Here is a 26,099-nt window from a genome sequence, read left to right on the forward strand (position 1 = left end):
GGCGTTTAGCGTGACATAGTCTTGCAGGCATCGTGCTGTCTCACTGCAATACTATACCGCTGGAGGAAACAGTCCATCTGGCCATGAAACTCATTTGAACGTCTAGCTACAGCAACTAACAATATCATGATTTATTCAGGATGTGTGGAATCAGCACGTCCCGGAGACAGCTTCCGAAATCGTGAGCATTCTCTGGTGGTGTCCTGCAAGGCGCCTGTGGGCGTACGTTGGTGGTATAGTGGTGAGCATAGCTGCCTTCCAAGCAGAAAAATGTTTTCAAATGCTGTCATGAGCCTTGGATTGTGACTAGCAAAGCGAAGCCTTTTGAAAGAGCTAAAGCACTGCAAAACGGAATTGAAAGAGAATCTTACAGGGGATTCTGAGCGGTGTCTGCAAACATGCAGTCCGATACGGGTGCTGAAAGCTTGAGCTACTCTCATTGTCATGCTGCCTTTCCCCGGAGTAAATCTCTTTCATTGAAAGAATGCTTCTGGCAGGTTCAAAAAGGGACCCTTGTTAATTGGAGAAATCAATGATTTCGAATGAATTCTGTATGCGTTAAAAGACAGCTATACACAGAAAACATGCAGGACACTGCTCATGATGTCTCAGTGCGTTTTTCCAAGCCATCTGACAAAGCCCGCACACTGAAAACTGCAGCAGATCGTGTAAAGACGTTCAACTTTGTAACTACTGCACGCACAGGAAGCAGAATAAATTCCTCTTTTCAAACTGTCAAAGGTTTGCTTTGTGAACGCTGCAGGACATCGCACAATCTCTTTTGAACGGGGACAAACCATTTCTTATGGGGCGCAGTAAGTTCAGACGTTTAAAAAGCTCCACTCATGCCGACGATGCAGCATGAAGGAGCGCAACCTAACGTTTGACAGACAAAAGCCGGGCGCCGCTACGAGCAATATGAAATCAAACTGACAGCACACGGCGTTTCGCGCTGACTCAAAAGTGATCTCGACAGACGCTGTTCTCTGCATAACGCTGAAAGAGCTAAAGAGCGTTTCTGTTGAGACGTAACAAGCTCGTTTCTTTCTACCATGATGTCACCATGACCAAATCTGTCTTTAAACACCTTGCTCAGTCTCTGACGAGACTGTCAAAATTGCTTTCGCCGATTGTATTGCAAACCGGCGGAAGCGGGGTATTGGGAAAAGTTTTCAACTAGCAATAATCGCGCCTCGGCTAAACCTCACAGGCTGCGATACTGCCACTGCGCAAAGCTGACGGTTGCCAGGCAACCGCGGGGATCCTATGGAAATCGTTATCGATCGTCTCATGGCATGTCGTTGCGGTTACGCTTCATATTTGTCGTCTTCTTCTTCTAGCTTGAGGTTTTGAAGAATTTCATGACAGACAAGGGCTCCGTTGGGAACAAAGGGCGTTGTGAGAAAACCGTTGCTTATTATCAGCAGCAGAAATACAAGCCTTTAAATACAAGATGACAGAACAATGACGAAGGGCATGCCGGGAGGAACTCATGCACTACAGAGGAAAGGGGGCGGGCACGTACAGTTCACATTCAAGCCACAAGTACTCTTCTCGGATGTTACACAAACAAATCCTAACGTCTTGAAAGCATTGCAGCATGTTTGTGTCCCACTTCCCGTGGCTGCAGGACGACTGACACGAACGGACAAACACAATCTGTGGCGTTTAGCGTGACATAGTCTTGCAGGCATCGTGCTGTCTCACTGCAATACTATACCGCTGGAGGAAACAGTCCATCTGGCCATGAAACTCATTTGAACGTCTAGCTACAGCAACTAACAATATCATGATTTATTCAGGATGTGTGGAATCAGCACATCCCGGAGACAGCTTCCGAAATCGTGAGCATTCTCTGGTGGTGTCCTGCAGGGCGCCTTTGGGCGTGCGTTGGTGGTATAGTGGTGAGCCTAGCTGCCTTCCAAGCAGTTGACCCGGGTTCGATTCCCGGCCAACGCAGTGCCGATTGGTTCCAAATGCTGTCATGAGCCTTGGATTGTGACTAGCAAAGCGAAGCCTTTTGAAAGAGCAAAACGGAATTGAAGGAGAATCTTACAGGGGATTCTGAGCGGTGTCTGCATACACGCAGTCCGATACGGGTGCTGAAAGCTTGAGCTACTCTCAATGTCATGCTGCCTTTCCCCGGAGTAAATCTGTTACATTGAAAGAATGCTTCTGGCAGGTTCAAAAAGGGACCCTTGTTAATAGGAGAAATCAATGATTTCGAATGAATTCTGTATGCGTTAAAAGACAGCTATACACAGAAAACATGCCGGACACTGCTCATGATGTCTCAGTGCGTTTTTCCAAGCCATCTGACAAAGCCCGCCCACTGAAAACTGCAGCACATCGTGTAAAGACGTTCAACTTTGTAACTACTGCACGCACAGGAAGCAGAATCAATTCCTCTTTTCAAACTGTCAAAGGTTTGCTTTGCGAACGCTGCAGGACATCGCACAATCTCTTTTGAACGGGGACAAACCATTTCTTATGGGGCGCAGTAAGTACAGACGTTTAAAAAGCTCCACTCATGCCGACGATGCAGCATGAAGAAGCGCAACCTAACGTTTGACAGACAAAAGCCGGGCGCCGCTACGAGCAATATGAAATCAAACTGACAGCACACGGCGTTTCGCGCTGACTCAAAAGTGATCTCGACAGACGCTGTTCTCTGCATAACGCTGAAAGAGCTAAAGAGCGTTTCTGTTGAGATTTAACAAGCTCGTTTCTTTCTACCATGATGTCACCATGACCAAATCTGTCTTTAAACACCTTGCTCAGTCTCTGACGAGACTGTCAAAAATTGCTTTCGCCGATTGTATTGCAAACCGGCGGAAGCGGGGTATTGGGAAAAGTTTTCAACTAGCAATAATCGCGCCTCGGCTAAACCTCACAGGCTACGATACTGCCACTGCGCAAAGCTGACGGTTGCCAGGCAACCGCGGGGATCCTATGGAAATCGTTATCGATCGTCTCATGGCATGTCGTTGCGGTAACGCTTCATATTTGTCGTCTTCTTCTTCTTCTAGCTTGAGGTTTTGAAGAATTTCATGACAGACAAGGGCTCCGTTGGGAACAAAGGGCGTTGTGAGAAAACCGTTGCTTATTTTCAGCAGCAGAAATACAAGCCTTTAAATACAAGATGACAGAACAATGACGAAGGGCGTGCCGGGAGGAACTCATGCACTACAGAGGAAAGGGGGCGGGCACGTACAGTTCACATTCAAGCCACAAGTACTCTTCTCGGATGTTACACAAACAAATCCTAACGTCTTGAAAGCATTGCAGCATGTTTGTGTCCCACTTCCCGTGGCTGCAGGACGACTGACACGAACGGACAAACACAATCTGTGGCGTTTAGCGTGACATAGTCTTGCAGGCATCGTGCTGTCTCACTGCAATACTATACCGCTGGAGGAAACAGTCCATCTGGCCATGAAACTCATTTGAACGTCTAGCTACAGCAACTAACAATATCATGATTTATTCAGGATGTGTGGAATCAGCACGTCCCGGAGACAGCTTCCGAAATCGTGAGCATTCTCTGGTGGTGTCCTGCAGGGCCCCTTTGGGCGTGCGTTGGTGGTATAGTGGTGAGCATAGCTGCCTTCCAAGCAGTTGACCCGTGTTCGATTCCCGGCCAACGCAGTGCCGATTGGTTCCAAATGCTGTCATGAGCCTTGGATTGTGACTAGCAAAGCGAAGCCTTTTGAAAGAGCAAAACGGAATTGAAGGAGAATCTTACAGGGGATTCTGAGCGGTGTCTGCATACACGCAGTCCGATACGGGTGCTGAAAGCTTGAGCTACTCTCAATGTCATGCTGCCTTTCCCCGGAGTAAATCTGTTACATTGAAAGAATGCTTCTGGCAGGTTCAAAAAGGGACCCTTGTTAATAGGAGAAATCAATGATTTCGAATGAATTCTGTATGCGTTAAAAGACAGCTATACACAGAAAACATGCCGGACACTGCTCATGATGTCTCAGTGCGTTTTTCCAAGCCATCTGACAAAGCCCGCCCACTGAAAACTGCAGCACATCGTGTAAAGACGTTCAACTTTGTAACTACTGCACGCACAGGAAGCAGAATCAATTCCTCTTTTCAAACTGTCAAAGGTTTGCTTTGCGAACGCTGCAGGACATCGCACAATCTCTTTTGAACGGGGACAAACCATTTCTTATGGGGCGCAGTAAGTACAGACGTTTAAAAAGCTCCACTCATGCCGACGATGCAGCATGAAGAAGCGCAACCTAACGTTTGACAGACAAAAGCCGGGCGCCGCTACGAGCAATATGAAATCAAACTGACAGCACACGGCGTTTCGCGCTGACTCAAAAGTGATCTCGACAGACGCTGTTCTCTGCATAACGCTGAAAGAGCTAAAGAGCGTTTCTGTTGAGACGTAACAAGCTCGTTTCTTTCTACCATGATGTCACCATGACCAAATCTGTCTTTAAACACCTTGCTCAGTCTCTGACGAGACTGTCAAAAATTGCTTTCGCCGATTGTATTGCAAACCGGCGGAAGCGGGGTATTGGGAAAAGTTTTCAACTAGCAATAATCGCGCCTCGGCTAAACCTCACAGGCTACGATACTGCCACTGCGCAAAGCTGACGGTTGCCAGGCAACCGCGGGGATCCTATGGAAATCGTTATCGATCGTCTCATGGCATGTCGTTGCGGTAATGCTTCATATTTGTCGTCTTCTTCTTCTTCTAGCTTGAGGTTTTGAAGAATTTCATGACAGACAAGGGCTCCGTTGGGAACAAAGGGCGTTGTGAGAAAACCGTTGCTTATTTTCAGCAGCAGAAATACAAGCCTTTAAATACAAGATGACAGAACAATGACGAAGGGCGTGCCGGGAGGAACTCATGCACTACAGAGGAAAGGGGGCGGGCACGTACAGTTCACATTCAAGCCACAAGTACTCTTCTCGGATGTTACACAAACAAATCCTAACGTCTTGAAAGCATTGCAGCATGTTTGTGTCCCACTTCCCGTGGCTGCAGGACGACTGACACGAACGGACAAACACAATCTGTGGCGTTTAGCGTGACATAGTCTTGCAGGCATCGTGCTGTCTCACTGCAATACTATACCGCTGGAGGAAACAGTCCATCTGGCCATGAAACTCATTTGAACGTCTAGCTACAGCAACTAACAATATCATGATTTATTCAGGATGTGTGGAATCAGCACATCCCGGAGACAGCTTCCGAAATCGTGAGCATTCTCTGGTGGTGTCCTGCAGGGCGCCTTTGGGCGTGCGTTGGTGGTATAGTGGTGAGCATAGCTGCCTTCCAAGCAGTTGACCCGGGTTCGATTCCCGGCCAACGCAGTGCCGATTGGTTCCAAATGCTGTCATGAGCCTTGGATTGTGACTAGCAAAGCGAAGCCTTTTGAAAGAGCAAAACGGAATTGAAGGAGAATCTTACAGGGGATTCTGAGCGGTGTCTGCATACACGCAGTCCGATACGGGTGCTGAAAGCTTGAGCTACTCTCAATGTCATGCTGCCTTTCCCCGGAGTAAATCTGTTACATTGAAAGAATGCTTCTGGCAGGTTCAAAAAGGGACCCTTGTTAATAGGAGAAATCAATGATTTCGAATGAATTCTGTATGCGTTAAAAGACAGCTATACACAGAAAACATGCCGGACACTGCTCATGATGTCTCAGTGCGTTTTTCCAAGCCATCTGACAAAGCCCGCCCACTGAAAACTGCAGCACATCGTGTAAAGACGTTCAACTTTGTAACTACTGCACGCACAGGAAGCAGAATAAATTCCTCTTTTCAAACTGTCAAAGGTTTGCTTTGCGAACGCTGCAGGACATCGCACAATCTCTTTTGAACGGGGACAAACCATTTCTTATGGGGCGCAGTAAGTACAGACGTTTAAAAAGCTCCACTCATGCCGACGATGCAGCATGAAGAAGCGCAACCTAACGTTTGACAGACAAAAGCCGGGCGCCGCTACGAGCAATATGAAATCAAACTGACAGCACACGGCGTTTCGCGCTGACTCAAAAGTGATCTCGACAGACGCTGTTCTCTGCATAACGCTGAAAGAGCTAAAGAGCGTTTCTGTTGAGATTTAACAAGCTCGTTTCTTTCTACCATGATGTCACCATGACCAAATCTGTCTTTAAACACCTTGCTCAGTCTCTGACGAGACTGTCAAAAATTGCTTTCGCCGATTGTATTGCAAACCGGCGGAAGCGGGGTATTGGGAAAAGTTTTCAACTAGCAATAATCGCGCCTCGGCTAAACCTCACAGGCTACGATACTGCCACTGCGCAAAGCTGACGGTTGCCAGGCAACCGCGGGGATCCTATGGAAATCGTTATCGATCGTCTCATGGCATGTCGTTGCGGTAATGCTTCATATTTGTCGTCTTCTTCTTCTTCTAGCTTGAGGTTTTGAAGAATTTCATGACAGACAAGGGCTCCGTTGGGAACAAAGGGCGTTGTGAGAAAACCGTTGCTTATTTTCAGCAGCAGAAATACAAGCCTTTAAATACAAGATGACAGAACAATGACGAAGGGCGTGCCGGGAGGAACTCATGCACTACAGAGGAAAGGGGGCGGGCACGTACAGTTCACATTCAAGCCACAAGTACTCTTCTCGGATGTTACACAAACAAATCCTAACGTCTTGAAAGCATTGCAGCATGTTTGTGTCCCACTTCCCGTGGCTGCAGGACGACTGACACGAACGGACAAACACAATCTGTGGCGTTTAGCGTGACATAGTCTTGCAGGCATCGTGCTGTCTCACTGCAATACTATACCGCTGGAGGAAACAGTCCATCTGGCCATGAAACTCATTTGAACGTCTAGCTACAGCAACTAACAATATCATGATTTATTCAGGATGTGTGGAATCAGCACGTCCCGGAGACAGCTTCCGAAATCGTGAGCATTCTCTGGTGGTGTCCTGCAAGGCGCCTGTGGGCGTACGTTGGTGGTATAGTGGTGAGCATAGCTGCCTTCCAAGCAGAAAAATGTTTTCAAATGCTGTCATGAGCCTTGGATTGTGACTAGCAAAGCGAAGCCTTTTGAAAGAGCTAAAGCACTGCAAAACGGAATTGAAAGAGAATCTTACAGGGGATTCTGAGCGGTGTCTGCAAACATGCAGTCCGATACGGGTGCTGAAAGCTTGAGCTACTCTCATTGTCATGCTGCCTTTCCCCGGAGTAAATCTCTTTCATTGAAAGAATGCTTCTGGCAGGTTCAAAAAGGGACCCTTGTTAATTGGAGAAATCAATGATTTCGAATGAATTCTGTATGCGTTAAAAGACAGCTATACACAGAAAACATGCAGGACACTGCTCATGATGTCTCAGTGCGTTTTTCCAAGCCATCTGACAAAGCCCGCACACTGAAAACTGCAGCAGATCGTGTAAAGACGTTCAACTTTGTAACTACTGCACGCACAGGAAGCAGAATAAATTCCTCTTTTCAAACTGTCAAAGGTTTGCTTTGTGAACGCTGCAGGACATCGCACAATCTCTTTTGAACGGGGACAAACCATTTCTTATGGGGCGCAGTAAGTTCAGACGTTTAAAAAGCTCCACTCATGCCGACGATGCAGCATGAAGGAGCGCAACCTAACGTTTGACAGACAAAAGCCGGGCGCCGCTACGAGCAATATGAAATCAAACTGACAGCACACGGCGTTTCGCGCTGACTCAAAAGTGATCTCGACAGACGCTGTTCTCTGCATAACGCTGAAAGAGCTAAAGAGCGTTTCTGTTGAGACGTAACAAGCTCGTTTCTTTCTACCATGATGTCACCATGACCAAATCTGTCTTTAAACACCTTGCTCAGTCTCTGACGAGACTGTCAAAATTGCTTTCGCCGATTGTATTGCAAACCGGCGGAAGCGGGGTATTGGGAAAAGTTTTCAACTAGCAATAATCGCGCCTCGGCTAAACCTCACAGGCTGCGATACTGCCACTGCGCAAAGCTGACGGTTGCCAGGCAACCGCGGGGATCCTATGGAAATCGTTATCGATCGTCTCATGGCATGTCGTTGCGGTTACGCTTCATATTTGTCGTCTTCTTCTTCTAGCTTGAGGTTTTGAAGAATTTCATGACAGACAAGGGCTCCGTTGGGAACAAAGGGCGTTGTGAGAAAACCGTTGCTTATTATCAGCAGCAGAAATACAAGCCTTTAAATACAAGATGACAGAACAATGACGAAGGGCATGCCGGGAGGAACTCATGCACTACAGAGGAAAGGGGGCGGGCACGTACAGTTCACATTCAAGCCACAAGTACTCTTCTCGGATGTTACACAAACAAATCCTAACGTCTTGAAAGCATTGCAGCATGTTTGTGTCCCACTTCCCGTGGCTGCAGGACGACTGACACGAACGGACAAACACAATCTGTGGCGTTTAGCGTGACATAGTCTTGCAGGCATCGTGCTGTCTCACTGCAATACTATACCGCTGGAGGAAACAGTCCATCTGGCCATGAAACTCATTTGAACGTCTAGCTACAGCAACTAACAATATCATGATTTATTCAGGATGTGTGGAATCAGCACATCCCGGAGACAGCTTCCGAAATCGTGAGCATTCTCTGGTGGTGTCCTGCAGGGCGCCTTTGGGCGTGCGTTGGTGGTATAGTGGTGAGCCTAGCTGCCTTCCAAGCAGTTGACCCGGGTTCGATTCCCGGCCAACGCAGTGCCGATTGGTTCCAAATGCTGTCATGAGCCTTGGATTGTGACTAGCAAAGCGAAGCCTTTTGAAAGAGCAAAACGGAATTGAAGGAGAATCTTACAGGGGATTCTGAGCGGTGTCTGCATACACGCAGTCCGATACGGGTGCTGAAAGCTTGAGCTACTCTCAATGTCATGCTGCCTTTCCCCGGAGTAAATCTGTTACATTGAAAGAATGCTTCTGGCAGGTTCAAAAAGGGACCCTTGTTAATAGGAGAAATCAATGATTTCGAATGAATTCTGTATGCGTTAAAAGACAGCTATACACAGAAAACATGCCGGACACTGCTCATGATGTCTCAGTGCGTTTTTCCAAGCCATCTGACAAAGCCCGCCCACTGAAAACTGCAGCACATCGTGTAAAGACGTTCAACTTTGTAACTACTGCACGCACAGGAAGCAGAATAAATTCCTCTTTTCAAACTGTCAAAGGTTTGCTTTGCGAACGCTGCAGGACATCGCACAATCTCTTTTGAACGGGGACAAACCATTTCTTATGGGGCGCAGTAAGTACAGACGTTTAAAAAGCTCCACTCATGCCGACGATGCAGCATGAAGAAGCGCAACCTAACGTTTGACAGACAAAAGCCGGGCGCCGCTACGAGCAATATGAAATCAAACTGACAGCACACGGCGTTTCGCGCTGACTCAAAAGTGATCTCGACAGACGCTGTTCTCTGCATAACGCTGAAAGAGCTAAAGAGCGTTTCTGTTGAGATTTAACAAGCTCGTTTCTTTCTACCATGATGTCACCATGACCAAATCTGTCTTTAAACACCTTGCTCAGTCTCTGACGAGACTGTCAAAAATTGCTTTCGCCGATTGTATTGCAAACCGGCGGAAGCGGGGTATTGGGAAAAGTTTTCAACTAGCAATAATCGCGCCTCGGCTAAACCTCACAGGCTACGATACTGCCACTGCGCAAAGCTGACGGTTGCCAGGCAACCGCGGGGATCCTATGGAAATCGTTATCGATCGTCTCATGGCATGTCGTTGCGGTAACGCTTCATATTTGTCGTCTTCTTCTTCTAGCTTGAGGTTTTGAAGAATTTCATGACAGACAAGGGCTCCGTTGGGAACAAAGGGCGTTGTGAGAAAACCGTTGCTTATTTTCAGCAGCAGAAATACAAGCCTTTAAATACAAGATGACAGAACAATGACGAAGGGCGTGCCGGGAGGAACTCATGCACTACAGAGGAAAGGGGGCGGGCACGTACAGTTCACATTCAAGCCACAAGTACTCTTCTCGGATGTTGCACAAACAAATCCTAACGTCTTGAAAGCATTGCAGCATGTTTGTGTCCCACTTCCCGTGGCTGCAGGACGACTGACACGAACGGACAAACACAATCTGTGGCGTTTAGCGTGACATAGTCTTGCAGGCATCGTGCTGTCTCACTGCAATACTATACCGCTGGAGGAAACAGTCCATCTGGCCATGAAACTCATTTGAACGTCTAGCTACAGCAACTAACAATATCATGATTTATTCAGGATGTGTGGAATCAGCACGTCCCGGAGACAGCTTCCGAAATCGTGAGCATTCTCTGGTGGTGTCCTGCAAGGCGCCTGTGGGCGTACGTTGGTGGTATAGTGGTGAGCATAGCTGCCTTCCAAGCAGAAAAATGTTTTCAAATGCTGTCATGAGCCTTGGATTGTGACTAGCAAAGCGAAGCCTTTTGAAAGAGCTAAAGCACTGCAAAACGGAATTGAAAGAGAATCTTACAGGGGATTCTGAGCGGTGTCTGCAAACATGCAGTCCGATACGGGTGCTGAAAGCTTGAGCTACTCTCATTGTCATGCTGCCTTTCCCCGGAGTAAATCTCTTTCATTGAAAGAATGCTTCTGGCAGGTTCAAAAAGGGACCCTTGTTAATTGGAGAAATCAATGATTTCGAATGAATTCTGTATGCGTTAAAAGACAGCTATACACAGAAAACATGCAGGACACTGCTCATGATGTCTCAGTGCGTTTTTCCAAGCCATCTGACAAAGCCCGCACACTGAAAACTGCAGCAGATCGTGTAAAGACGTTCAACTTTGTAACTACTGCACGCACAGGAAGCAGAATAAATTCCTCTTTTCAAACTGTCAAAGGTTTGCTTTGTGAACGCTGCAGGACATCGCACAATCTCTTTTGAACGGGGACAAACCATTTCTTATGGGGCGCAGTAAGTTCAGACGTTTAAAAAGCTCCACTCATGCCGACGATGCAGCATGAAGGAGCGCAACCTAACGTTTGACAGACAAAAGCCGGGCGCCGCTACGAGCAATATGAAATCAAACTGACAGCACACGGCGTTTCGCGCTGACTCAAAAGTGATCTCGACAGACGCTGTTCTCTGCATAACGCTGAAAGAGCTAAAGAGCGTTTCTGTTGAGACGTAACAAGCTCGTTTCTTTCTACCATGATGTCACCATGACCAAATCTGTCTTTAAACACCTTGCTCAGTCTCTGACGAGACTGTCAAAATTGCTTTCGCCGATTGTATTGCAAACCGGCGGAAGCGGGGTATTGGGAAAAGTTTTCAACTAGCAATAATCGCGCCTCGGCTAAACCTCACAGGCTGCGATACTGCCACTGCGCAAAGCTGACGGTTGCCAGGCAACCGCGGGGATCCTATGGAAATCGTTATCGATCGTCTCATGGCATGTCGTTGCGGTAACGCTTCATATTTGTCGTCTTCTTCTTCTAGCTTGAGGTTTTGAAGAATTTCATGACAGACAAGGGCTCCGTTGGGAACAAAGGGCGTTGTGAGAAAACCGTTGCTTATTATCAGCAGCAGAAATACAAGCCTTTAAATACAAGATGACAGAACAATGACGAAGGGCATGCCGGGAGGAACTCATGCACTACAGAGGAAAGGGGGCGGGCACGTACAGTTCACATTCAAGCCACAAGTACTCTTCTCGGATGTTACACAAACAAATCCTAACGTCTTGAAAGCATTGCAGCATGTTTGTGTCCCACTTCCCGTGGCTGCAGGACGACTGACACGAACGGACAAACACAATCTGTGGCGTTTAGCGTGACATAGTCTTGCAGGCATCGTGCTGTCTCACTGCAATACTATACCGCTGGAGGAAACAGTCCATCTGGCCATGAAACTCATTTGAACGTCTAGCTACAGCAACTAACAATATCATGATTTATTCAGGATGTGTGGAATCAGCACATCCCGGAGACAGCTTCCGAAATCGTGAGCATTCTCTGGTGGTGTCCTGCAGGGCGCCTTTGGGCGTGCGTTGGTGGTATAGTGGTGAGCATAGCTGCCTTCCAAGCAGTTGACCCGGGTTCGATTCCCGGCCAACGCAGTGCCGATTGGTTCCAAATGCTGTCATGAGCCTTGGATTGTGACTAGCAAAGCGAAGCCTTTTGAAAGAGCAAAACGGAATTGAAGGAGAATCTTACAGGGGATTCTGAGCGGTGTCTGCATACACGCAGTCCGATACGGGTGCTGAAAGCTTGAGCTACTCTCAATGTCATGCTGCCTTTCCCCGGAGTAAATCTGTTACATTGAAAGAATGCTTCTGGCAGGTTCAAAAAGGGACCCTTGTTAATAGGAGAAATCAATGATTTCGAATGAATTCTGTATGCGTTAAAAGACAGCTATACACAGAAAACATGCCGGACACTGCTCATGATGTCTCAGTGCGTTTTTCCAAGCCATCTGACAAAGCCCGCCCACTGAAAACTGCAGCACATCGTGTAAAGACGTTCAACTTTGTAACTACTGCACGCACAGGAAGCAGAATAAATTCCTCTTTTCAAACTGTCAAAGGTTTGCTTTGCGAACGCTGCAGGACATCGCACAATCTCTTTTGAACGGGGACAAACCATTTCTTATGGGGCGCAGTAAGTACAGACGTTTAAAAAGCTCCACTCATGCCGACGATGCAGCATGAAGAAGCGCAACCTAACGTTTGACAGACAAAAGCCGGGCGCCGCTACGAGCAATATGAAATCAAACTGACAGCACACGGCGTTTCGCGCTGACTCAAAAGTGATCTCGACAGACGCTGTTCTCTGCATAACGCTGAAAGAGCTAAAGAGCGTTTCTGTTGAGATTTAACAAGCTCGTTTCTTTCTACCATGATGTCACCATGACCAAATCTGTCTTTAAACACCTTGCTCAGTCTCTGACGAGACTGTCAAAAATTGCTTTCGCCGATTGTATTGCAAACCGGCGGAAGCGGGGTATTGGGAAAAGTTTTCAACTAGCAATAATCGCGCCTCGGCTAAACCTCACAGGCTACGATACTGCCACTGCGCAAAGCTGACGGTTGCCAGGCAACCGCGGGGATCCTATGGAAATCGTTATCGATCGTCTCATGGCATGTCGTTGCGGTAATGCTTCATATTTGTCGTCTTCTTCTTCTTCTAGCTTGAGGTTTTGAAGAATTTCATGACAGACAAGGGCTCCGTTGGGAACAAAGGGCGTTGTGAGAAAACCGTTGCTTATTTTCAGCAGCAGAAATACAAGCCTTTAAATACAAGATGACAGAACAATGACGAAGGGCGTGCCGGGAGGAACTCATGCACTACAGAGGAAAGGGGGCGGGCACGTACAGTTCACATTCAAGCCACAAGTACTCTTCTCGGATGTTACACAAACAAATCCTAACGTCTTGAAAGCATTGCAGCATGTTTGTGTCCCACTTCCCGTGGCTGCAGGACGACTGACACGAACGGACAAACACAATCTGTGGCGTTTAGCGTGACATAGTCTTGCAGGCATCGTGCTGTCTCACTGCAATACTATACCGCTGGAGGAAACAGTCCATCTGGCCATGAAACTCATTTGAACGTCTAGCTACAGCAACTAACAATATCATGATTTATTCAGGATGTGTGGAATCAGCACGTCCCGGAGACAGCTTCCGAAATCGTGAGCATTCTCTGGTGGTGTCCTGCAGGGCGCCTGTGGGCGTACGTTGGTGGTATAGTGGTGAGCATAGCTGCCTTCCAAGCAGAAAAATGTTTTCAAATGCTGTCATGAGCCTTGGATTGTGACTAGCAAAGCGAAGCCTTTTGAAAGAGCTAAAGCACTGCAAAACGGAATTGAAAGAGAATCTTACAGGGGATTCTGAGCGGTGTCTGCAAACATGCAGTCCGATACGGGTGCTGAAAGCTTGAGCTACTCTCATTGTCATGCTGCCTTTCCCCGGAGTAAATCTCTTTCATTGAAAGAATGCTTCTGGCAGGTTCAAAAAGGGACCCTTGTTAATTGGAGAAATCAATGATTTCGAATGAATTCTGTATGCGTTAAAAGACAGCTATACACAGAAAACATGCAGGACACTGCTCATGATGTCTCAGTGCGTTTTTCCAAGCCATCTGACAAAGCCCGCACACTGAAAACTGCAGCAGATCGTGTAAAGACGTTCAACTTTGTAACTACTGCACGCACAGGAAGCAGAATAAATTCCTCTTTTCAAACTGTCAAAGGTTTGCTTTGTGAACGCTGCAGGACATCGCACAATCTCTTTTGAACGGGGACAAACCATTTCTTATGGGGCGCAGTAAGTTCAGACGTTTAAAAAGCTCCACTCATGCCGACGATGCAGCATGAAGGAGCGCAACCTAACGTTTGACAGACAAAAGCCGGGCGCCGCGACGAGCAATATGAAATCAAACTGACAGCACACGGCGTTTCGCGCTGACTCAAAAGTGATCTCGACAGACGCTGTTCTCTGCATAACGCTGAAAGAGCTAAAGAGCGTTTCTGTTGAGACGTAACAAGCTCGTTTCTTTCTACCATGATGTCACCATGACCAAATCTGTCTTTAAACACCTTGCTCAGTCTCTGACGAGACTGTCAAAATTGCTTTCGCCGATTGTATTGCAAACCGGCGGAAGCGGGGTATTGGGAAAAGTTTTCAACTAGCAATAATCGCGCCTCGGCTAAACCTCACAGGCTGCGATACTGCCACTGCGCAAAGCTGACGGTTGCCAGGCAACCGCGGGGATCCTATGGAAATCGTTATCGATCGTCTCATGGCATGTCGTTGCGGTAACGCTTCATATTTGTCGTCTTCTTCTTCTTCTAGCTTGAGGTTTTGAAGAATTTCATGACAGACAAGGGCTCCGTTGGGAACAAAGGGCGTTGTGAGAAAACCGTTGCTTATTTTCAGCAGCAGAAATACAACCCTTTAAATACAAGATGACAGAACAATGACGAAGGGCGTGCCGGGAGGAACTCATGCACTACAGAGGAAAGGGGGCGGGCACGTACAGTTCACATTCAAGCCACAAGTACTCTTCTCGGATGTTACACAAACAAATCCTAACGTCTTGAAAGCATTGCAGCATGTTTGTGTCCCACTTCCCGTGGCTGCAGGACGACTGACACGAACGGACAAACACAATCTGTGGCGTTTAGCGTGACATAGTCTTGCAGGCATCGTGCTGTCTCACTGCAATACTATACCGCTGGAGGAAACAGTCCATCTGGCCATGAAACTCATTTGAACGTCTAGCTACAGCAACTAACAATATCATGATTTATTCAGGATGTGTGGAATCAGCACGTCCCGGAGACAGCTTCCGAAATCGTGAGCATTCTCTGGTGGTGTCCTGCAGGGCGCCTGTGGGCGTACGTTGGTGGTATAGTGGTGAGCATAGCTGCCTTCCAAGCAGAAAAATGTTTTCAAATGCTGTCATGAGCCTTGGATTGTGACTAGCAAAGCGAAGCCTTTTGAAAGAGCTAAAGCACTGCAAAACGGAATTGAAAGAGAATCTTACAGGGGATTCTGAGCGGTGTCTGCAAACATGCAGTCCGATACGGGTGCTGAAAGCTTGAGCTACTCTCAATGTCATGCTGCCTTTCCCCGGAGTAAATCTGTTTCATTGAAAGAATGCTTCTGGCAGGTTCAAAAAGGGACCCTTGTTAATTGGAGAAATCAATGATTTCGAATGAATTCTGTATGCGTTAAAAGACAGCTATACACAGAAAACATGCATGACACTGCTCATGATGTTTCCCGAGCCGAAACACAGTGCGTTTTTCCAAGCCATCTGACAAAGCCCGCCCACTGAAAACTGCAGCAGATCGTGTAAAGACGTTCAACTTTGTAACTACTGCACGCACAGGAAGAACCAGGGAAAATCTGATCATGTTTCTCTATAACAACAATAAAAAAAAAAACATTATTTTACATATCACCTTTATGTGCAATAAAATTTATGCGCAAAGACATTTAAAATAGTCTTCTTTAGGTGTGAGGGTAGGAGTGGATCACAGCAGGCATAATTGGCAAATTAGGAAAACAAAGAACTGGACAGGCGAGACATTTATCCAGAGAGCGAGTGATCAGAAAAAGGAACAGCTGTTACACCCAGGTTTTACGCTCTCTCTCTGTTGAATGAATGAAAGCATTTTATTAAAAACGCGTTTGCGTTTGTCTGGGTATTTACTTTGTAATCTGTGGTTTACATCTACTGTATTGTTTTGAGATGCCACTTTTAAAGGTGATATGTAAAATAAAGTTTTTTATTATTGTTATAGAGAAACATGATCAGATTTTCCCTGGTTCAGAAAAAAGACGATTAAAATCTGTAATCTTTTCACTTGTATGTCATCGGAAAATACAATCAGTTTCTGCTTTGTGTAAGGATGGTGTCAAAAAGTAATCTAAGTGGTGAGAAAGCTGTGCTCCTCAAAGCGCTTTACAGGATAAAAACAATAACAACAATAGTGGCTGGGCAAACGATTTTTTTTAATAGAAATACAAAATGAGATACTGTATAATGATGTGCATGAACAAAGTTATACTGCAATTTTCCTTAGATACGCGATTAAAAAAAATAAAAAATTTTGAATCCCTGGCGGAACACATTCCATAAGAATCAGCGCTTTTATACAGTATATCGCCTTTAAACACATATATTTAAACACGCGTTTACGATTTAAATCAAAACGTGATTCAAATCAATATAAATGTTTATTTTGTAACGCATAGGTGACTATTCATTGTTATTAAAAAGACTTAAATTCGATCATGTTGTGATATTTAGAAATATAAATTTGTTTGGTGCGAGTGAGGTTTTATTTAATCTCTGACCCAGGGAAACGTTTAATTTTTTCAAAGAAATGTTTGTTAAAAAATAAAGTCATAGTTCCATGGGATTCAATCACAGACCATGTGACATGGAAGTCAGGAACCTAACCCACAGCACCACCAGTCGCATGCAGAGGGCTGAAAACTACAGAAACATTATCGACAATGTACAAATTTGATAAAGCTATAAAATAATGTAATTAGGCACAGAAGAAGTTTATAGCACAGTACAATAATAAATGCTGACCATGAGTTTAGAAGCATAAATTACCTTACACTCAATTTAAACACAAGCTGTCTTTAGCCCTCTAAGCTGGTTCATACAGAAATGTAGAGATCCAGGCTCAGAACACACAGCTTCATTAGCGAATACATATGCAGGACAAGTGGAGAAGACGTTTTACAGTGGATGGATTTTTAGAAACATCCCATCAGTGACATCACTGAAGTCAACTCCTAGGTAACTGTCGTGTGGATAGTTTCACAAGAATCAGACAAAGGTTTAAGCATCGCTTGTTCTAGATAAAACTGCAAAAAAAAACAACAACCCATAATGTACTTCTTTGCGGCTCTGTTTGCCCAAATCATATATTCACAACGTGAAATTAGAAAATAATATTACGTAACCAAAATTCGCAATATGGAAACAGAACCTGTGTAATTGTTGACAGATTATGTACTTGTAACATTTTTACAAGACGAACTACAACATTTAAAAAATGACTTGTATGTACTTGATATCTCTAATCAATCCACTGCACTGCATTAAAACAAAACGAAAACTAAAACGCCCTGGGCATACCGTTTCGCGCTTCTGTAAATCAAGTTAAAAATATCTCAAGACCGATACTGGTCATAATGAAACCATCTTTCGTGTATGTTTTCTTTAAAGTACCGAGACCAGCCATATACTGTATATATACCATATACAGTAAGTACAGACGTTTAAAAAGCTCCACTCATGCCGACGATGCAGCATGAAGAAGCGCAACCTAACGTTTGACAGACAAAAGCCGGGCGCCGCGACGAGCAATATGAAATCAAACTGACAGCACACGGCGTTTCGCGCTGACTCAAAAGTGATCTCAACAGACGCTGTTCTCTGCATAACGCTGAAAGAGCTAAAGAGCGTTTCTGTTGAGACGTAACAAGCTCGTTTCTTTCTACCATGATGTCACCATGACCAAATCTGTCTTTAAACACCTTGCTCAGTCTCTGACGAGACTGTCAAAAATTGCTTTCGCCGATTGTATTGCAAACCGGCGGAAGCGGGGTATTGGGAAAAGTTTTCAACTAGCAATAATCGCGCCTCGGCTAAACCTCACAGGCTACGATACTGCCACTGCGCAAAGCTGACGGTTGCCAGGCAACCGCGGGGATCCTATGGAAATCGTTATCGATCGTCTCATGGCATGTCGTTGCGGTAACGCTTCATATTTGTCGTCTTCTTCTTCTTCTAGCTTGAGGTTTTGAAGAATTTCATGACAGACAAGGGCTCCGTTGGGAACAAAGGGCGTTGTGAGAAAACCGTTGCTTCTTTTTAGCAGCAGAAATACAACCCTTTAAATACAAGATGACAGAACAATGACGAAGGGCATGCCGGGAGGAACTCATGCACTACAGAGGAAAGGGGGTGGGCACGTACAGTTCACATTCAAGCCACAAGTACTCTTCTCGGATGTTGCACAAACAAATCCTAACGTCCTGAAAGCATTGCAGCATGTTTGTGTCCCACTTCCCGTGGCTGCAGGACGACTGACACGAACGGACAAACACAATCTGTGGCGTTTAGCGTGACATAGTCTTGCAGGCATCGTGCTGTCTCACTGCAATACTATACCGCTGGAGGAAACAGTCCATCTGGCCATGAAACTCATTTGAACGTCTAGCTACAGCAACTAAAAATATCATGATTTATTCAGGATGTGTGGAATCAGCACGTCCCGGAGACAGCTTCCGAAATCGTGAGCATTCTCTGGTGGTGTCCTGCAGGCCTCCTGTGGGCGTGCGTTGGTGGTATAGTGGTGAGCATAGCTGCCGTCCAAGCAGAAAAATGTTTTCAAATGCTGTCATGAGCCTTGGATTGTGACTAGCAAAGCGAAGCCTTTTGAAAGAGCTAAAGCACTGCAAAACGGAATTGAAAAACAATCTTACAGGGGATTCTGAGCAGTGTCTGCAAACATGCAGTCCGATACGGTTGCTGAAAGCTTGAGCTACTCTCAATGTCATGCTGCCTTTCCCCGGAGTAAATCTGTTACATTGAAAGAATGCTTCTGGCAGGTTCAAAAAGGGACCCTTGTTAATTGGAGAAATCAATGATTTCGAATGAATTCTGTATGCGTTAAAAGACAGCTATACACAGAAAACATGCAGGACACTGCTCATGATGTTTCCCGAGCCGAAAAACAGTGCGTTTTTCCAAGCCATCTGACAAAGCCCGCCCACTGAAAACTGCAGCAGTTGGACATGAAAAGTGCCCGATAAATGCCATTTCTCATCATTTCTCTTGGCGTCAGTTCTGCTGTTAAATGGGACGGAGGCAACGGGCTCAGAGAGCAGGTTAAGTGCACACCGAACGCAGATGTGTCCAAGTGTCTGTAAAAGCGCGGTGCTCCGCTGGCGCTGTTCCCTAGTGGTTTAAAGTGCCTGCCTAGTAAGCAGGCGATCCTGGGTCTGAATACCAGCGGTGCCTCTCTCCGTGTCTTGTTGTGCCGAATGTCTCATTTCAGACAAACATGTACAGCTTGGTTCAGTTTAATGCAAGAATTCATTTCATTTCTGGAATAACTTGTTTTTGAAGAAATCCATACAGCTTGTGAAAGATGAAATCCATTTCTTGGTTGTCAGTGGAAAAAGATTGCCGGCTGCAAGAAGCGCAAGTTATTGTTTTCTTTGACCATAAACCTGCAAATGTAGGGAGCGCAAGTGGCTGTCAGTCTCTGTGGCGCAATCGGTTAGCGCGTTCGGCTGTTAACCGAAAGGTTGGTGGTTCAAGCCCACCCAGGGACGCATGTCTCAGTTTTTCCAATGTAAACATCATCACCGCTAAAGAAGATGGCGCAGAAGGCTCCACAGTCGAAACGTTGTGCTTCTTTTCTTCTCTTTTCAGCATGGAGTAAACCTTTGCTTGATCCTTTGCAGCCTACGCATGCTGACACAGCTACCTTTCTCTTAACGCGCCTCAATCATTATTCACCAAAACCATCAGCAGAATGTGTCGCCTTTGTGGTGATGTCACTCCTCTGCTTCACAAATGTCCTTAGTGACGGACCATTTCTTTCTGCCATTTTTCCGGAGCGGTTATTGATTGCTCCATCATTTCCCTCATACTTTCCATCCCTAGATTGAAAAAAAAAAACAGAAACAGGCTGACAGGACGACAATCAAATTGCAAAAACTCATCAAAGCACTCAATAGAGTATTTGAATCCACAAGTAGCTACGAGCAACCTTGTCCTGGCTTACATGAAAGTCGGAAAATGTCAAAAAGAAAAAGATGGTGGCTTTTTCATATTTGTTCTTTCATTTTTAGTTCGTTGGCTCTTCTGTCCATTGTCCTCCTGCCTGGCTCTTGACCTGTGACTGTCTGAACGCACACATTAGACTTTCAGGCGGGGGATTTGTCCTGAGCCTCTGTGAAAGACCCACCCACCCCCATAAATAACTGCTCTAGAAACACATGAATGCAAAACTAAACCACAGCTTAAAGAGGAGCTCCAACTCAGTGCCATACTAATGTAAACGAAGTAATACTAAGACATGTTCTTATGGATTTGTCTTACCTTGAGATATGTAATTGGATTTCAGGATTAACTTCCTGTAGTAGTGGTGATTCTTTGCCTGGTCAGTACCTGGGTGGGAGACCTCCAGCGAACAATTAAGCTTGCTGCTGGAAGTGGTGTTAAGAGACTCTTAGGATCTTCCAGAGGTCTCTGTCCAATAGCACTAGTTGCCTTAGAGCTGGCTCAAACATTGCTCAAGAGTCTACCTTTCACAGATGCGCAAAGATGAATGATGGGGGTGCACGCTTCAAGGAGCCTTCCAACTGTAGGGACCGATTAGAGACGATCCGTAGCATGTGTTCGTTTCCATATACGCCCCGTGTCTCAACGGTAGGACAGAGTCAAATACTGCCTCGACACGTAACAGCGTTATATTAAACCGCAGGACTTGAGGGCTGTTTTGTTTGAATGTTCAAGGCATTGGTAAGAGCGTAGGTCAAGGGCCATTGGTGCATCTCCTGTAACTGGAGCAAAAATGCTATTCAAAGTGCAGTGACTAAAATCGTCGTCCACATGTCTCCGTTGTTGATTGCTTTCTGTCTAAGAACGTTCTGTTTTCATGTCCGAACGGGGAGACTTTATCATTCCAACTTGAAGCCACCCTTAAGTCCTCTGAGGTGTGTGTGTGTGTGCTTGCACGTATGGCGTAAAAGGTTTCTTAAACGGAGAGCGAACTTGAAAAAAGTTGCCTCCGCCGCCGCCTTGCACTCCCTGTTCGATTGTAGCAAGAAGGCAGCGGCCGCGGCGCTCGCTGTAGTCGTGGCCGAGTGGTTAAGGTGACGGACTTGAAATCCGTTGGGGTCTCCCCGCGCAGGTTCAAATCCTGCCGACTACGGCGTCCTTTGCATTTGGTTGCGTGCGTGCGTGTAAAAGGACCAGCGCCGTTTCGTTTTCGCTGGGACCTTTAACACTCTAAATCGCCTGGACCCGCAGCCTGTGAAATCGATTCTTCAGCACCCACGAAGGACGCTTTGCCGCTGGACACAGATACCGATGCTTTTCTGCAACGAGCTTTCCAGCTGAATTTTCTCGGCAGCTCCGTACTGAACCTGTTCTCCATTGCAACATAGCGGAGGCTCGTCACGTCTATAGCAAGGCTGTGTAGGACCGCATACGCCACAGTGACTTGTACACAGACCACATGAAAGGCAAGCAAAATACACTTTTAAAATTCCAAAGACTCACAAGGTCAGAGGAACAGCGATGACCTGAACAGATCTGTTACAGAAGTCTAGGTTGACCTTTTTAGAGCTGTAATTGCATTTTTGTTTAATAGAAGATCAAATCTACTCGCATGTACCAGCACCTTACAGTTTATTGATGTTAATTCTGTTTAAGTAATAAGATTGCTAACGATGTTGGACTTTAGCCGGTGTTTTTTAGAACAAATTGCTTACACTTCTGTAAGGAATACGCAGTACGTGCCTTTGTCAGTCATTGCTCACCATACCTGTAACTTTCTTATCTAACTCACTTCCTCAAATGGTGAAGGTCCACAAACATAAATGAAAAAAAAACCCTTGTTGTAGATGAGGTGCACAAAAAAGCAGCCCCTGATAGTGTATAACACATTTGTACTATTGCAGAGACACATGTAACATATATATATATACTGTATATATTTATATATGAAACAGAAATAGAAACAGAAACAGGAATCGCTTACTCACCTGGAGAATCTCTGTAGGAATATCTAGCATTTATCAATGGAAATAAAAGCTGCTTTAATACAGTGCATGTTCAAACTCAAACCCTCAGCTGCTGTTCTTGTTTGTTTTGGGACAAATTGCAACTGAGCATCGCATGAGCCGTTACGTACCCTTATCTGTTAGGGAATTTCAAGGGAGGAGTTAGGTCAGAATGGGTAGGCTGCAAAACAACAAGTAAAGATTTATTCCAAGATGAAACGTTGTGGCGGTTTTCTTATCTTTTCAGCATGGACTAAACTTTTACGTGTTCCTTATATGCTATATATGTATATATTAGCACCAATGTCGTTCTTAAAAACTAACATGAAATTTTCAGGGACATTCAGCTATATACAAAGACGAGACAGACAAAGTAATAATTCTGTATTAACGTGGCCTACATATTGACGCAATGATCGAACTAACTGACATGTTCTGATTCAGATCCCCTGCAGTTCATGCCAATTAGAACAATAGCAATGCTGAGTCCTCCCCACCCTACCGAGCACAAATTCAGCTGCTCTCCAGTTCTGTTCTGCATGTTTTTTCATTGCAATTGAGCTCGGAGCTGGAGATGATCTCCATACAGTTCTGTGTTCACTAGCCCGCACTTGCGTGCTAATTTACGGGTTGTGGCAAATGCTTTTCTATAGTTCATATACATGACGGCAACCTGTTACCGAGGAACCTGAGAGGTTTAAAAGCCTCACGAGCCAGGCAGGACTCGAACCTACAATCTTCTGATCCGAAGTCAGACGCGTTATCCATTACGCCACTGGCCCGTAGAACATGCGCTTGCACTCCACCACAGAGAGCTCTACACTGCTACTAGTAGTACACTTCCCCATCTAAATTTTCACAGCAAGAAACTTGTGTTTCCTACTATTTTTATCAGGTTTAAAATATCATCTCCTTAAAACAGAAAAAGTGTTGATGTGTCGTGCTGAAATTCCGATTGATTTTGAATTCAAAGAAAAAAGGTTTTCTTCCAAAACACCATGAAATTGTCACATCTTGCAGACAATAGGTGTATTCCATGTTGAAAAGAGAAGAAAGAAAACCATGGAGCCTTTTACAGGTGTGAGGCTTCTTCAGGTGTGAGAAGACCTCACAGTCGAAACGCTGTGTTTCCGTTCTTCTCTTTTCAGCATGCAATAAACCTATTACTTGTTCCTTTGCAGCCGAGGCATGCTGACGTAGCTACCCAGCTGAACATCTTGCAGACTCTACAGTACTTCTCTCCTGTAGAAGTAAAGCAGGGCTTGCTGGGTGAGCTTTTGCTCCGGTAAATTAGGTCACGTGTCATGTTAAATCACTTCTTCTAAACACAACATTTGCTGGTGCTAGCTTTCCCCATGAAAAGAGACATTTCCCTTACAGTACATGACATATCGTTTTTATTCTATCAATAAGTATAGAAATTAAACAAAAGAAAAAATGGTGTCGCCAAAGAATGCACAGCTCTGTCGCCTTGGGGAGGTGTCAAGGGCATTGAGCTCCTTGGACATGAAAAGTGCCCGATAAATGCCATTTCTCATCATTTCTCTTGGCGTCAGTTCTGTTATTAAATGGGACGGAGGCAACGGGCTCAGAGAGCAGGTTAAGTGCACACCGAACGCAGATGTGTCCAAGTGTCTGTAAAAGCGCGGTGCTCCGCTGGCGCTGTTCCCTAGTGGCTTAAAGTGCCTGCCTAGTAAGCAGGCGATCCTGGGTCTGAATACCAGCGGTGCCTCTCTCCGTGTCTTGTTGTGCCGAATGTCTCATTTCAGACAAACATGTACAGCTTGGTTCAGTTTAATGGAAGAATTCATTTCCTTTCTGGAATAACTTGTTTTTGAAGAAATCCATACAGCTTGTGAAAGATGAAATCCATTTCTTGGTTGTCAGTGGAAAAAGATTGCCGGCTGCAAGAAGCGCAAGTGATTGTTTTCTTTGACCATAAACCTGCAAATGTAGGGAGCACAAGCGGCTGTCAGTCTCTGTGGCGCAATCGGTTCGCGCGTTTGGCTGTTAACCGAAAGGTTGGTGGTTCAAGCCCACCCAGGGACGCATGTCTCAGTTTTTCCAATGTAAACATCATCACCGCTAAAGAAGATGGCGCAGAAGGCTCCACAGTGGAAACGTTGTGCTTCTTTTCTTCTCTTTTCAGCATGGAGTAAACCTTTGCTTGATCCTTTGCAGCCTACGCATGCTGACACAGCTACCTTTCTCTTAACACGCCTCAATCATTATTCACCAAAACGATCAGCAGAATAAGTCGCCTTTGTGGTGATGTCACTCCTCTGCTTCACAAATGTCCTTAGTGACGGGCCATTTCTTTCTGCCATTTTTCCGGAGCGGTTATTGATTGCTCCATCATTTCCCTCTTACTTTCCATCACTAGATTGAAAAAAAAAACAGAAACAGGCTGACAGGATGACAATCAAATTGCAAAAACTCATCAAAGCACTCGATAGAGTATTTGAATCCACAAGTAGCTACGAGCAACTTTGTCCTGGCTTGCATGAAAGTCGGAAAATGTCAAAAAGAAAAAGATGGTGGCTTTTTCATATTCGTTCTTTTATTTTTAGTTCGTTGCTTCTTCTGTCCATTGTCCTCCTGCCTGGCTCTTGACCTGTTTGAACGCACACAGTAGACTTTCATGCAGGGGATTTGTCCTGAGCCTCTGTGAAAGACCCACCCACCCCCATAAATAACTGCTCTAGAAACACATGAATGCAAAACTAAACCACAGCTTAAAGAGGAGCTTGTCATGACCGCCAGGCAGTTAAGACCAACTCTTAAGCGATCTAATCAGCACCAGCAGTGGGTGATTATTAATAAACGCCGCCGCACGAGTTAACCCACCTGCACACACTCCACCGTGCGGTACGCAGTGCTATTTTTACGATCTTTACCTGCTTCCCGCTGGTATTGAGTCTACTCCTTGAGAGCTCTACCTGGCGTTTTTTCCATTACCTCGTTTATTCTGGATATTGGACTCCCCTTCTGCCTTTTCGACTTTGGACCTCGCCTCTCACCTCGGACTGTTTGCCACCAGTGTTCTCCCTGGATTACGACTTACCTTACGCCTCTTGACCACGAAACAAAGCAAAGCAGAGCAAAACAAAACGAACAAACGAAAACCCTCACGTCCCGCACTTGCATATAACGCCGTTACGTGCCCAAGCGGTATTGTACGTCATCCTAGCACTGCACCCTGGGGCGTATGGTATATGGGAACGAGCACACGCCACGAATCGTCTCGAATCACTCCCTACAGCTGTAAGGCACCTTGAAGCGTGCGCCCCCAACATTCTTCTTTGTGCATCTGTGAAAGGTAAACTCTTGAGCAAACTCTGAACCAGCTCTAAGGAAACTAATCTGATTAGACGTTACTTTGACTCATCCTTTAAGGGACCCTTGTTAATTGGAGAATCCAATGATTTCGAATGAATTCTGTATGCGTTAAAAGACAGCTATACACAGAAAACATGCAGGACACTTCTCATGAAGTTTCCCGAGCCGAAACACAGTGCGTTTTTCCAAGCCATCTGACAAAGCCCGCCCACTGAAAACTGCAGCAGATCGTGTAAAGACGTTCAACTTTGTAACTACTGCACGCACGCACAGGAAGCAGAATAAATTCCTCTTTTCAAACTGTCAAAGGTTTGCTTTGCGAACACTGCAGGACATCGCACAATCGCTTTTGAACGGGGACAAACGATTTCTTATGGGGCGCAGTAAGTACAGACGTTTAAAAAGCTCCACTCATGCCGACGATGCAGCATGAAGAAGCGCAACCTAACGTTTGCATTCCTAGCAAATTCCTTTTATTTTTTTATAAATAAAGACAGTCTTGTTTAA

At 45.6% G+C, this 26,099-nt stretch overlaps 19 non-coding genes across 19 annotated transcripts; 8 read left to right on the forward strand and 11 right to left on the reverse strand.

Annotated features, from left to right (window-relative positions):
- Nucleotides 1–1,096: 1,096 nt before the first annotated feature.
- Nucleotides 1,097–1,237, reverse strand: LOC138232387 (U4 spliceosomal RNA). Its single transcript, XR_011187118.1, has one exon. It is a non-coding gene; the product is annotated as a U4 spliceosomal RNA (small nuclear RNA).
- A 650-nt stretch (nt 1,238–1,887) lies between these two features.
- trnag-ucc (transfer RNA glycine (anticodon UCC)) lies at nt 1,888–1,959 on the forward strand. The gene has a single exon. It is a non-coding gene; the product is annotated as a tRNA-Gly (tRNA).
- Nucleotides 1,960–2,781: 822 nt separating this feature from the next.
- On the reverse strand, nt 2,782–2,923 carry LOC138232358 (U4 spliceosomal RNA). The gene has a single exon (XR_011187090.1). It is a non-coding gene; the product is annotated as a U4 spliceosomal RNA (small nuclear RNA).
- Nucleotides 2,924–3,576: 653 nt separating this feature from the next.
- Nucleotides 3,577–3,648, forward strand: trnag-ucc (transfer RNA glycine (anticodon UCC)). Its single transcript has one exon. It is a non-coding gene; the product is annotated as a tRNA-Gly (tRNA).
- An 822-nt stretch (nt 3,649–4,470) lies between these two features.
- LOC138232359 (U4 spliceosomal RNA) lies at nt 4,471–4,612 on the reverse strand. Its single transcript, XR_011187091.1, has one exon. It is a non-coding gene; the product is annotated as a U4 spliceosomal RNA (small nuclear RNA).
- Nucleotides 4,613–5,265: 653 nt separating this feature from the next.
- Nucleotides 5,266–5,337, forward strand: trnag-ucc (transfer RNA glycine (anticodon UCC)). The gene has a single exon. It is a non-coding gene; the product is annotated as a tRNA-Gly (tRNA).
- Nucleotides 5,338–6,159: 822 nt separating this feature from the next.
- Nucleotides 6,160–6,301, reverse strand: LOC138232360 (U4 spliceosomal RNA). The gene has a single exon (XR_011187092.1). It is a non-coding gene; the product is annotated as a U4 spliceosomal RNA (small nuclear RNA).
- Nucleotides 6,302–7,826: 1,525 nt separating this feature from the next.
- LOC138232389 (U4 spliceosomal RNA) lies at nt 7,827–7,967 on the reverse strand. The gene has a single exon (XR_011187120.1). It is a non-coding gene; the product is annotated as a U4 spliceosomal RNA (small nuclear RNA).
- Nucleotides 7,968–8,617: 650 nt separating this feature from the next.
- Nucleotides 8,618–8,689, forward strand: trnag-ucc (transfer RNA glycine (anticodon UCC)). The gene has a single exon. It is a non-coding gene; the product is annotated as a tRNA-Gly (tRNA).
- An 822-nt stretch (nt 8,690–9,511) lies between these two features.
- On the reverse strand, nt 9,512–9,653 carry LOC138232361 (U4 spliceosomal RNA). Its single transcript, XR_011187093.1, has one exon. It is a non-coding gene; the product is annotated as a U4 spliceosomal RNA (small nuclear RNA).
- A 1,522-nt stretch (nt 9,654–11,175) lies between these two features.
- Nucleotides 11,176–11,316, reverse strand: LOC138232390 (U4 spliceosomal RNA). The gene has a single exon (XR_011187121.1). It is a non-coding gene; the product is annotated as a U4 spliceosomal RNA (small nuclear RNA).
- Nucleotides 11,317–11,966: 650 nt separating this feature from the next.
- On the forward strand, nt 11,967–12,038 carry trnag-ucc (transfer RNA glycine (anticodon UCC)). The gene has a single exon. It is a non-coding gene; the product is annotated as a tRNA-Gly (tRNA).
- Nucleotides 12,039–12,860: 822 nt separating this feature from the next.
- Nucleotides 12,861–13,002, reverse strand: LOC138232362 (U4 spliceosomal RNA). The gene has a single exon (XR_011187094.1). It is a non-coding gene; the product is annotated as a U4 spliceosomal RNA (small nuclear RNA).
- Nucleotides 13,003–14,527: 1,525 nt separating this feature from the next.
- LOC138232391 (U4 spliceosomal RNA) lies at nt 14,528–14,668 on the reverse strand. Its single transcript, XR_011187122.1, has one exon. It is a non-coding gene; the product is annotated as a U4 spliceosomal RNA (small nuclear RNA).
- A 3,328-nt stretch (nt 14,669–17,996) lies between these two features.
- On the reverse strand, nt 17,997–18,138 carry LOC138232363 (U4 spliceosomal RNA). The gene has a single exon (XR_011187095.1). It is a non-coding gene; the product is annotated as a U4 spliceosomal RNA (small nuclear RNA).
- Nucleotides 18,139–19,719: 1,581 nt separating this feature from the next.
- trnan-guu (transfer RNA asparagine (anticodon GUU)) lies at nt 19,720–19,793 on the forward strand. The gene has a single exon. It is a non-coding gene; the product is annotated as a tRNA-Asn (tRNA).
- Nucleotides 19,794–21,318: 1,525 nt separating this feature from the next.
- Nucleotides 21,319–21,400, forward strand: trnas-uga (transfer RNA serine (anticodon UGA)). Its single transcript has one exon. It is a non-coding gene; the product is annotated as a tRNA-Ser (tRNA).
- Nucleotides 21,401–22,962: 1,562 nt separating this feature from the next.
- Nucleotides 22,963–23,035, reverse strand: trnar-ucg (transfer RNA arginine (anticodon UCG)). Its single transcript has one exon. It is a non-coding gene; the product is annotated as a tRNA-Arg (tRNA).
- Nucleotides 23,036–24,228: 1,193 nt separating this feature from the next.
- On the forward strand, nt 24,229–24,302 carry trnan-guu (transfer RNA asparagine (anticodon GUU)). The gene has a single exon. It is a non-coding gene; the product is annotated as a tRNA-Asn (tRNA).
- Nucleotides 24,303–26,099: the final 1,797 nt, after the last annotated feature.

Source organism: Lepisosteus oculatus, unplaced genomic scaffold, assembly GCF_040954835.1.
Source record: "Lepisosteus oculatus isolate fLepOcu1 unplaced genomic scaffold, fLepOcu1.hap2 HAP2_SCAFFOLD_63, whole genome shotgun sequence".
Classification (NCBI taxonomy): Eukaryota; Metazoa; Chordata; class Actinopteri; order Semionotiformes; family Lepisosteidae; genus Lepisosteus; species Lepisosteus oculatus.